Below are 12776 nucleotides of genomic sequence, written 5' to 3'. Positions count from 1 at the left end.
ATGTCTGAACTGGGGTGGTGTAGTGGGCAAAAGAACGATGGATTTAACCCAGATCTCTTGACTGGGGGAGAATGTATGCATTGTCAGCATTCCGTCCATCATTTGTTTGTTGTAACGCTTTTCGCCCTAAGTGGGATGGGTATTCCCAGACGTGGGACCCATGCTCACTACGCCACTGGAGTCAAGCTATCCTGGCTGATGACGGCTGATAGCCAGAAACCGGTCCTAGGATGCTTGATTCCGGTCCAGGGAAGACATGGCTTGGTAGTTCGGGCTGGACTGTTCCCATGAGGCACAGGGTCAAGACTGATTTGCATATGGCCATGTCTGAACTGGGGTGGTGTAGTGGGCAAAAGAACGATGGATTTAACCCAGATCTCTTGACTGGGGGAGAATGTATGCATTGTCAGCATTCCGTCCATCATTTGTTTGTTGTAACGCTTTTCGCCCTAAGTGGGATGGGTATTCCCAGACGTGGGACCCGTGCTCACTACGCCACTGGAGTCAAGCTATCCTGGCTGATGACGGCTGATAGCCAGAAACCGGTCCTAGGATGCTTGATTCCGGTCCAGGGAAGACATGGCTTGGCAGTTCGGGCTGGACTGTTCCCATGAGGCACAGGGTCAAGACTCATTTGCATATGGCCATGTCTGAACTGGGGTGGTGTAGTGGGCAAAAGAACGATGGATTTAACCCAGATCTCTTGACTGGGGGAGAATGTATGCATTGTCAGCATTCCGTCCATCATTTGTTTGTTGTAACGCTTTTCGCCCTAAGTGGGATGGGTATTCCCAGACGTGGGACCCGTGCTCACTACGCCACTGGAGTCAAGCTATCCTGGCTGATGACGGCTGATAGCCAGAAACCGGTCCTAGGATGCTTGATTCCGGTCCAGGGAAGACATGGCTTGGCAGTTCGGGCTGGACTGTTCCCATGAGGCACAGGGTCAAGACTGATTTGCATATGGCCATGTCTCAACTGGGGTGGTGTAGTGGGCAAAAGAACGATGGATTTAACCCAGATCTCTTGACTGGGGGAGAATGTATGCATTGTCAGCATTCCGTCCATCATTTGTTTGTTGTAACGCTTTTCGCCCTAAGTGGGATGGGTATTCCCAGACGTGGGACCCGTGCTCACAACGCCACTGGAGTCAAGCTATCCTGGCTGATGACGGCTGATAGCCAGAAACCGGTCCTAGGATGCTTGATTCCGGTCCAGGGAAGACATGGCTTGGCAGTTCGGGCTGGACTGTTCCCATGAGGCACAGGGTCAAGACTGATTTGCATATGGCCATGTCTGAACTGGGGTGGTGTAGTGGGCAAAAGAACGATGGATTTAACCCAGATCTCTTGACTGGGGGAGAATGTATGCATTGTCAGCATTCCGTCCATCATTTGTTTGTTGTAACACGTACCACCATCTGACAGCAGCCCTACATCTCGCACCGCCCCCTCCATTGGCATCAGCCGCCTCCCACGTGCTCGTGTCCCTTCCCAACGTGCCCGGTCACCACATGTCTCCTTCCTGCCAGGCACCGCACCCCCTGCCCCTGTCTCCACTGCTGCCGCCAATGCTGAGTCTGTGGACATCCAGCGGCAGTTGCAGATTGGTCAGACTGCGATCCTTAATGTCCTCCATGCCCACAGCCAGGTCCTCAACAACATGGAGGCATACTTGGAGGGCATTCATTCATCGCAGGCTGACCAACACAACTTGCTGAGGTCCATAGACTCCACACTGACTGCAGCAGTGGGTCTCCTGCAGCGCTACGTCCCACCCCCTAGCCCTGCCCCTTCCACACTGCCCACTCCCATGCCTGTCCCACATACACCCAGATGTAAGCATGCACCCACCACAACAGACACAGGCACCACACCAGCAGGGAAGGTCCGCCGCACACCTCCTGACACGCACACACAGGGTGAAGTAGGCACACCCACTGGGTCGGGGGGCAAACGTATGACACGCAGCCAGAGTGGGAGTCTGCATTCCACCCAATCCACTCCCTCCAAATCCCCTCCCCTCAGCTCTCCTGGCCACATCTCCCCCAAAGACTCCTTCATGGCCGCTCTGTCCCTGAGCCCCACAGTGACACCACCCCGCAAGTGGTCAAGGAAGTCCACGGTCAGGGTGCTTGAGTCCCCCCCCTGTCCACACCCTCCCCCAGTGGCGCTGCGACCCATCCCTCTGACCCCCCCCCTCCTTGGGGCCTGTGGTTCCTTCGGGTGCAGGGGAGTCCCTGGAGGACCTTGCCGAGGTGTGCAGCGTGCTCCTAGAATCCACCTTTGGCCCTGCCCCACCCCCTGTGGTGGAGTCCTCCATCCCTGCACCCACGTCGCCTACCCTTCGCCCTCCTGTCCCTGCGGTGCCTGTTCCTTCCCCCCCACATGATGCCCTCACCCCTGTGGAAGACAACAGCTTGTAACTGTGCAGGCAAGCTAGGGGACACGCATCCCACTGTGTCCCCCATCCAGCTGTGACTCCTGGACTGCCCTATGGGCTTTGTAAATATTGAACTTACTACATACCAGTTTTTGGATCATGCTGAATAAAGCTATTTATTTTTTGCCCTTGGAACACTCCTGCTTTGCTGGTATTGCTGTTGGTGGGGCTGCTACATGGTTGTGGGTGGTGTTCATGTGTTGGGTGTGTGGGAAATGTAGTAGTGTGCTGCTCATAGGGGGGACCCTGGGATCTGTGTGCCATCACACGGTGTTAGCTAGCTTCCTCCATTCATGTAAGCAGTTGCTGCATGTTGCAATTGTCCCAAGGTGTATTCCTTCCTCTGTGTACCCTGACTTCTTCCCTGCAGGGTGTCCCCTGACTTTAGCGCAGAGCTGTGTGTACATTAGCTGGGTGTGTGACGGAGTCCTTCAACTTTGCACATGCATGCTGAGCCATTCTCCACCTGCATCATTCGTGGCATCCTTGGTAGTCATTGTACTTGTGTATGTGGACTATTGACATGACTTCATGTGGACATGTTTTCTTTTTGGCCCTATGCATGCGTATACTCCCAGCCTCGCACACATGTGGTACATGTACTGCAGGGTCTTTGTGCACCTGACTGACATTTGTGGGCATGGTATCTGTGGCTACTCCACCCTTTGCGTTCCATGGGCACTGCTGGGAGTGTTAGGCATCCACCCCTCCTGTCTCTGGGCACTGCTGAGAGGACTCTACACCCACCCCTCTCATGTCTGGGCACTGCTGGGAGGACTCTGCACACACCCCTCCTGTGTCTGGGCACTGCTGGGAGTGTTAGGCACCCACCCCTCCTGTGTCTGGGCACTGCTGGGAGTGATAGGCACCCACCCCTCCTGTCTCTGGGCACTGCTGGGAGTGATAGGCACCCACCCCTCCTGTCTCTGAGCACTGCTGGGAGGACTCTGCACCCACCCCTCTCATGTCTGGGCACTGCTGGGAGGACTCTGCACCCACCCCTCCTGTCTCTGGGCACTGCTGGGAGGACTCTGCACCCACCCCTCCTGTCTCTGGGCACTGCTGGGAGGACTCTGCACACACCCCTCCTGTGTCTGGGCACTGCTGGGAGGACTCTGCACACACCCCTCCTGTGACTGGGCACTGCTGGGAGGACTCTGCACACACCCCTCCTGTGTCTGGGCACTGCTGGGAGTACTCTGCACCCACCCCTCCTGTGACTGGGCACTGCTGGGAGGACTCTGCACCCACCCCTCTCATGTCTGGGCACTGCTGGGAGGACTCTGCACACACCCCTCCTGTGCCTGGGCACTGCTGGGAGGACTCTGCACCCACCCCTCCTGTCTCTGGGCACTGCTGGGAGGACTCTGCACCCACCCCTCTCATGTCTGGGCACTGCTGGGAGGACTCTGCACACACCCCTCCTGTGTCTGGGCACTGCTGGGAGGACTCTGCTCCCACCCCTCCTGTCTCTGGGCACTGCTAGGAGTGATAGGCACCCACCCCTCCTGTCTCTGGGCACTGCTGGGAGGACTCTGCACCCACCCCCCTCATGTCTGGGCACTGCTGGGAGGACTCTGCACCCACCCCTCCTGTCTCTGGGCACTGCTGGGAGGACTCTGCACCCACCCCTCCTATCTCTGGGCACTGCTGGGAGGACTCGGCACACACCCCTCCTGTGTCTGGGCACTGCTGGGAGTGATAGGCACCCACCCCTCCTGTCTCTGGGCACTGCTGGGAGTGTTAGGCACCCACCCCTCCTGTGTCTGGGCACTGCTGGGAGGACTCTGCACACACCCCTCCTGTGTCTGGGCACTGCTGGGAGTGATAGGCACCCACCCCTCCTGTCTCTGGGCACTGCTGGGAGTGTTAGGCACCCACCCCTCCTGTGTCTGGGCACTGCTGGGAGTGATAGGCACCCACCCCTCCTGTCTCTGAGCACTGCTGGGAGTGTTAGGCACCCACCCCTCCTGTGTCTGGGCACTGCTGGGAGGACTCTGCACCCACCCCTCCTGTCTCTGGGCACTGCTGGGAGGACTCTGCACCCACCTCTCCTATTTCACAATATGTACGCTCATAACATACACGGATGTGTGTACGCTCCATGCATTCGAGGTGGGGGTACGTGTCGTACTTACACTGTTGGGGGGGGTACGATCCATGCATTCGAGGTGAGGGTACGTGTCGTACTTACACTGTTGGGGTGGGGGGTACGCTCCATACGTACGCGGGTGGGGGTACGTGTCGTACTTACACTGTTGGCATGGGGGTACGCTCCATGCATACGCGGGTGAGGGTACGTGTCGTGCTTACACTGTTGGGGTGGGGGGTACGCTCCATGCATTCGAGGTGAGGGTACGTGTCGTGCTTACACTGTTGGGGTGGGGGGTACGCTCCATGCATTCGAGGTGAGGGTACGTGTCGTACTTACACTGTTGGGGTGGGGGGTACGCTCCATACGTACGCGGGTGAGGGTACGGGTCGTACTTACACTGTTGGGGTGGGGGTACGCTCCATATGTACGCGGGTGAGGGTACGGGTCATACTTACACTGTTGGGGTGGGGGGTATGCTCAATGCATACGCGGGTGGAGGGACGTGTCGTACTTACACTGTTGGCATGGGGGGTACGCTCCTTGCATTCGCGGGTGGGGGTACGTGTCGTACGTACAATGTTGGCATGGGGGTACGCTCCTTGCATACGCGGGTGGGGGTACGTGTCGTACTTACACTGTTGGGGTGGGGGGTACGCTCCATACGTACGCGGGTGAGGGTACGGGTCGTACTTACACTGTTGGGGTGGGGGTACGCTCCATACATCCGTGGGTGAGGGTACGGGTCGTACTTACACTGTTGGGGAGGGGTACGCTCCATGCATTCGAGGTGAGGGTACGGGTCGTACTTACACTGTTGGGGTGGGGGTACGCTCCATTCGTATGCGGGTGGGGGTACGGGTTGTACTTACACTGTTGGGGTGGGGGGTACGCTCTTTGCATACACGGGTGGGGGTACGTGTCGTACTTACACTGTTGGCATGGGGGGTACGCTCCTTGCATTCGTGGGTGAGGGTACGTGTTGTACTTACACTGTTGGCATGGGGGTACGCTCCTTGCATTCGCGGGTGGGGGTACGTGTCGTACTTACACTGTTGGCATGGGGGGTACGCTCCTTGCATATGCAGGTGGGGGTACGTGTCGTACTTACACTGTTGGCATGGGGGGTACGCTCCTTGCATACGCGGGTGGGGGTACGTGTCGGACTTACACTGTTGGGGTTGGGGGTACGCTCCATGCATACGGGGTGGGGGTATGGTCCGTACATATCCGTCCCCACGCTATGTGATGCTTGTGCGGCCCGTACCCAGGCCTTTGCCACGTGGGTACGAGCCGTCCCGCCATTGTTGGGGTGACGTAGGTGTGGGCGTGGTACGACTTGTACCCACGCTCTTAAGGCGTGGGTACGGGACGTACCTGTCTGGTTGTGTTGCAGGTTCGCGTTGTCAAGAACTTCCGTTGTGGCGGTCGCTGGCTTAGCTGGACACGCCCCCACCCCCTCGTAGTGACCAGGGCCTGAGGGTCAGGTATGTCCAGGGCATGTGTGCTGTGTGACTATGGTGGGGGTTTTGTGGCCTGCCCCTGGTCCTGCCCCCCCCTTTCCCCCCTCCCTTTGTTGTTCTGACCTTCTGCGGCGTCTGCGGCGTAACCTGTAGAGGAGGTGGACTGCTATGAGGGCCGGGATGACACGTAGGTTCGGGTCCATGTCTGTCCGTCGCGTACGGGTACTCCTTGTTCGCGTCGTCCTGTCTGTCCGTCGCGTACTGGTACTCCTTGTTCGCGTCGTCCTGATTTCCCGGCAGTTTTTGGCTGCCGGAAAATATTCACTGTGCGGGATGACGTCGGTGCGAATCGTAATTCATGGTTCGTGAATGGCAGGCTGCGTGCGTCCCGACGTCAGGTCGGCGCTTTCCCGGATCGCATTTGTAGGTTTATTTTTGTCGGTCGGGGTTTTGTACGATTCGTACGGAAATGGTGTTTCCGTGCGAATCGTAATTCCATGTTGGTATATTTTGACGACCGGGTACGCGTCGGACGGAGAATATGCTCCGTCCGACGGTTCGTACCCGGTTTTTACAGGATCGTGATCGGCGCCCAAATGTTTCTTGTATTTGTTGTCGGCGAAGTCACTATATAAATCAGACTAGGGGTGTCAATCTGTATTTTAAAAGTGAAATAGAAAATAATGATAAGTGGATGGAATTTGCAGCTTATTTGTTGGTAGAGGATTGTTTTGATTTGGGATGTGAGCAACGTATTTGCAAATATTGTTATAATAAATTAGATGAGAATAAAATGCCTGCTAGAGCTGTTCATAATAATCTAGAGTTGGTTGCTATTCCTCCAGAGCTGATAGATTTAAATATGTACGAGTCTATTCTGATACAATGTGTTCACCCTTTTCAGGCTATTGTTCATATGGAGCCCAAAACAAGTAAATTACCTCCATCAGAGTTGCAAAGAGGATTGAAAGGAAGAGTTGTGTATTTACCATTAGATTTAAGGAAAAATGTTGAAACTATTGGTGTAGATCATGCAGAAAATTAGCCACTAGTCATTCTAGTTAATGGTGTTCCTACTAAGAATAAGAAAATCTGGCAAGAGTTAGTGGATGTTAGAAAAGTGCAAAAGGCATCATTGTATCTGATAAAAAATAATGAGTACTATAGAAATGTGTTTGTTGGAGAAGAAGAAATAGATTTAGCAGAAGATAGTGAAACAGTAAGTGGACAAATTGAAAAAGTGGACATGTCCAGATGTGAAGAGATCTATGAACATTACAGTGTATATCCACTTCATTCCAAAGAGGTGATGGGGAATACAATTGAGTTGTTTCAAATGAAAAAAGCAACAGGAAGTCCCATGAGTGTATGGGAAGAGAGTTTGGAAGCTCGTTGTTTCCCACAGTTGTTTCCAACAGGAAAAGGTGGACGATATGATGAACGTCCTGTGCAGATTCCTGCATCTGAATATCGGACAACAAGATTATATGCAGAAGATCCAAGATTTCGACAATGTATCCCTTATATGTTTCATCTTCTGTTTGAAAGTGACTTGCCTGGACTTTCATATGCAGTAAATCACATTTTAAAAACTGGAATGCATCTGCAAAATGTAACTGCAAAGGATTTTATGGATAAAGTGCATCAGAGAGATGATCATTTAGAATCTCAGTTGATTAATCTGATGGCATGTCAGCGTGGGACTAATGAATATTGGTACCGTCGACATGGAGAACTGAAATGCATGCTACGGAACTTGGGAACTCCTACATGGTTTGTTACACTAAGCTGTGCTGAGTATGCTTGGGATGATTTACTTGAATTTCTTCGAGAGACAAATTCCAATATAAATAATATTGAATACAAGACACCTGGAGAATTGTGCTCTTTGGATCCTGTCAATGTATGCAGATATTTCAATCATAGATTTGAAGCTATGATGTCTTTCATCTACAATAAAAAGAATCCTCCTCTTGGAGAAGCTGTGGATTTCTTTTGGAGAAAGGAGTATTAAGCAAGAGTTGCTCCTCACATAAATATGTTGCTATGAGTCAAGGATGCCCCCAAATTTGGAACAGATTCAGATGAAAGTGTTTTGTCTTTCATTGAAGATTATGCTACATGTGTTGTACCAAATAGCAGAGAAGACAAAAACTTAAAAGAACAAGTCTTACGATTTCAAAGCAATAGGTGTGGAAAAAACTGTCGACGAAAGTACAAGTCAAAGGATAAGTTCTATACCAAATGTCGTTTCGGATTTCCACGTCCTGTATTAGCCAAAGGAAGAGTGAACAGTTTCATGTCAGCTGTACGACATACCATCACAAGAAAGTCTCTGAAAAACACCTACAACTTAAGAAGAAGCGAAGAATCGAAATACATAAATTACTACAACCCAGTTATTTTATCCATGTGGAACGCTAACATGGATATTCAGTATGTTGCGGACAATTCTATTGCTGTTGCTCGATATGTAACGTCTTACATTACTAAATCAGAAAAGACTGAATTGAAAGAAATATGGGAAGAGATTTCTCACGAGAAGAGTCTAAGTAAGAAATTATACAGTTTCAGTATGAAAATGTTATCGCATCGTGAAATTGGAGTATATGAATGTTCAGATCGGTTATCATCTGCAAGTCTATATTCCAAAAGTAGAAGAATCATTTGGGTGAGTCTAGGTCTTGCAGGAATGCGAAATCGGGTACTGAAATCTGTTCAAGAAATTGAATATTTAGCAGAAAATTACCCTGAAAGTATAGATATTTTGAAACCCAATATGTTGGACACATACTATCCAAAGAGAAGTCATCATCTTGAGAACATGTGTCTCTATGAAGTGTTGCAAAACTACACTTTTAAACGGAATATTACAGAGAACATCAATGATGGAAAATATGGAGTGATTGGTTCTGAAGGATGTCTGGTGAAACAAAGGAAAGGAAATTTAATTAATCACAGAAAACTGAGTTGTGACACTGCTGACAAAAGGGAATTTTACTATTTAGCCCTTTTGCAAATGTTCAAACCATGGCGTTCTGAACTGGAATTACTTGGAGATTTTCCCAGCTATGAAGATTCATTTAATGCTAGCAAAGATAGCATACAATGCAGTGCTTTCGCAAATTAGGTGAAAATGTTGAATGATGAAATTGATCAAGCAGCTACAATTGCAGCTGAGATTGCTAGAGACAGTTCTCAAGATAGTCAAAGTTCTGCTGCACTGAGTCAAGATCCACTTGGACAACCAATTGTTGAAAATGAAGCAGCGATTGCCATGAATGAGGTGGAAACAGCAATGTATCAAGCACAAGAAGATGCAATACAGTTAGGAAACTTGGAAGAGCAACTAAATGTTGAACAGAAACAAATATATCAACAAGTGAAAGAGCAGATTGACCATGGATTACTTCATGAAAAGAAAGACTGCTCATGTACATTATTTCAACCTATCCGAATGTATGTGAGTGATTAAGCTCGAACAGGAAAGAGTTTCTTAATTAAAGTAATTACAAATTATCTGCAAAAAAAAACGGAGTCGCATTTGTCTTGTGTTGTCACTGCTCCAACTGGGTTGGCAGCACATAACATTAAAGGAATTACTTTACATCGTTTACTAATGCTGCCAGTAGAGCATGAGAACAAATTGGAATACCACAAGCTATCTGGAGAAGCTTGTTGTGAAGTTTCAAGAGTCCTGAAGAAAATGAAACTTCTCATTATTGATGAGGTGAGCATGGTTTCAAACTTGATGCTTGCCTTTGTGCATTTAAGAATGCAGCAAATTCTTAAAACAGAGTATGACGTGTTATTTGGAGGAAAACACCTCATAGTTTTTGGAGATCTACTGCAACTGACACCGGTAAAAGGACAACCGGTATTTAAAACACTTGCCCATGAAGATACCAGAAAGTCGCTTGGCAGTGTTGGTAATGTGAACATTTGGAGTAATTTTGTATACAAAGAACTGACAACAAATATGCGACAGGCAAATGATGCTGAATATGGAAGTATTCTTCAAGATATAGGAATTGGAATTCTTTCAAAAAAAGGGAAAGAAGCTTTGGAGAGTCGATTACTTTGCAATGTCTTTCCAAATGAAAATGCAGTTGCTGCAAAAGTGTATGTAAAAATTGCTAAAAATAAGTCAGTGATTTGCTTAATGCCTGAACTGCGTGAGTGTTCAATATTCAACGAAAGATTTATTAGAATTGGAAAATGAAGAAAATGTCAAAATGGAAGCCATCGATAAAATACTACATGAAGGAATCACTATTATTTTAACGGGTAAGTTGAGATCAAAACTAGATTGTTTAGAAAAAAAAATATCTAAAACTGCTGGTTTGGAAAAACACTGTATGTGTGTGTAAACTGTCGGCTAATTTTAATGCGTAATTTGGATGTAAAGAAAGGTTTCGTTAATGGTGCAATGGGCAAAGTGGTGGATTTTGTGAATTATCAGAAAAAAGAAGGAACTGAATTTTTAAAAATTAAATTTGATCAGATTGATGAAGTTAAAGAAATTGGTCGTTGTTCAGTTTGTTTTTTGCTTGTTAAAGATTTATATGTCCGTAGGAAACAATTTCCATTTTCTCTGGCATATGCAGTGACTATTCATAAATCTCAAGGATTAAGTGTAGACAGTGCATTGGTGAACATTGGATCTACTGTATTTAAAGAGGGTATGGCATATGTTGCTTTGTCGCGAGTCAGAACATTATCTGGTTTGTTTTTGATTGATTTTGATGAGACAAAGGTTACTGCAGATGCAAACTGTGTAAAAGAGTATAATAGGTTAAGAAGGGTGTATGCTCCAAATTTGGGCAATATCCTGTATTTGAAAAGCGTGTGGTTGGTCGAAAAAGAAGGTTAGGAATATCTGTTCTGAAGGTATCAAGCAAAGAAAAGAACAAGATAATGTTGTGATTGCAGGTAAAAAGAAATTGGACACTGTTGGAGAGATTGTTGGTTATCAGTTTGAAAATAGTTCTGGTGTCAACTGCTATGCTAATGTAGTGGTCAATGTTGTTTTTTATCTTGAAGATTTGCAAGAGCAAATTATGGAGAATCGGCAAAAAAGATTTTGTTCTCTGTTGCACTCTGTTTATGAAAAATTGACAACAGATAGAAGTAAAATACAATCTGTTTCAGATGTTCGTAGTCTTTTGGATGTGTGTTCTAGTTCTACACAATTTACACAAAATATCCAACAAGATGCTCAGGAATTTTTAATCTATATGCTTACCATTTTTGAAAATGAAGGTGTAGAAATAGAAAATATTTTTGGCCTTTCTTACAAATGGGAACATCATTGTGTAAATTGCACGTATATATGTAGCACCAATGAAGACACTGAGAGATTTCTGTATTAAACATTACCAGCCTGTAAATCAGTGGCTTTCAATAAATTAGTGAAAGGTGCAAATCAAAACATGGAGTGTAGCCAATGTAAATCAGAAATGTTATCCACATTATTGTTAACAAAATATGGAAAATACATAATTTTAATGATGCAACGTTGTACAGCTGATGGAAGAAAATTGGATACTTTAATAAAACAATTTGTAGCAGCACAAATATCAATATCAGGAAGGACTTTTGTAGCAATTGCAATAATTTTCCATGATGGTCCTTCCACCACATCTGGACATTACACTGCCTATCTAAAATGTGACAAAGGCTGGACACTTTGTAATGATGCCCAGTTGGTTTTCAAACAACGTTTGCCTAGGGAATTACAAAATTCCTACCTAATATTTTTTAAGCCAAAGTTTTAGGAAGCTAATTCACTCTCTGAGGAATTTATTATTATAATTTAATAGAACTACCATTGGACAGTTTACATAAAGAAGAAGTGCAAAAATACCATTTGGCCTCAAGGAAAGGTATATTTTTGAATTATGGACTTTTTGGTGGTCATTTATTCGGTGATTATTTTAATGTGGCAACATTTACAGTTTTTATAAGTTAAAGTTATAAAATTTTGTAATCTGTAAGCATTTCATATGTGTATGATTTGTATTTTCTGGTATTTTACTGAGAACAGTATGTTGGGGTTTTTTTAACAATCTTTCTGATTGTTTTTTTTTTTGCCCGCTGTAAGTCATGAGTACCATTGAAATCACTATTTCGAGTGAAATTCAATATATTCTGAGAACAGCAAAAAAGGCAAACAAATTACTTTGTGAAAATTATGTTGTGTTGTAAAAAATGTATTATTATATGTTATAATTTTTATTTTATTTTCTTTCACAGATCCAAATTTTAAAATGAACAATTTTTAAGAATTTATATTTGAAAGAAAAATAGGGAGAAATGAATAACATTTTTTAATTCTATTACTGTGAAGGTAAGTTTAACTAAGTCTCAATATGGAGAATGAAGAGGCCTGCAAGAATCTACAAAGTTGAAACACATTTCTAAAAACACTTTGTTTATGTAGTTTTGAAATGTGACCATAATCAGATATCAAGTGACCTGCAAAAAAAGAGATTTGAGGGGTTCATAATATTTCATCTTTTTAGCTGTTGAAGGACCGCAATTATTTCAATCATTCTTCTTTGAACATCTTTTCAGTCAAAATTCTGTGCTTACCTTCTATCATTCGCAAGGAAATTTAAAAACGAAAATATGTCACTTTTTGTAACATAGTTATTGTGTAAGATATTCTTTCATATTTTCAAAGAGAGGAAAAGGCACTCTGTGCACTTTTTATACTCCATGAAAATATAACTTCATCATGCAGACCACTTTCGGATGAAAGGGTGTTCTATAAGTGT

The sequence above is a fragment of the Triturus cristatus genome, chromosome 1_1, assembly GCF_964204655.1.
Source record: "Triturus cristatus chromosome 1_1, aTriCri1.1, whole genome shotgun sequence".
In the NCBI taxonomy this organism is placed as follows: domain Eukaryota; kingdom Metazoa; phylum Chordata; class Amphibia; order Caudata; family Salamandridae; genus Triturus; species Triturus cristatus.
Note: the sequence above shows the minus strand (reverse complement) of the source record.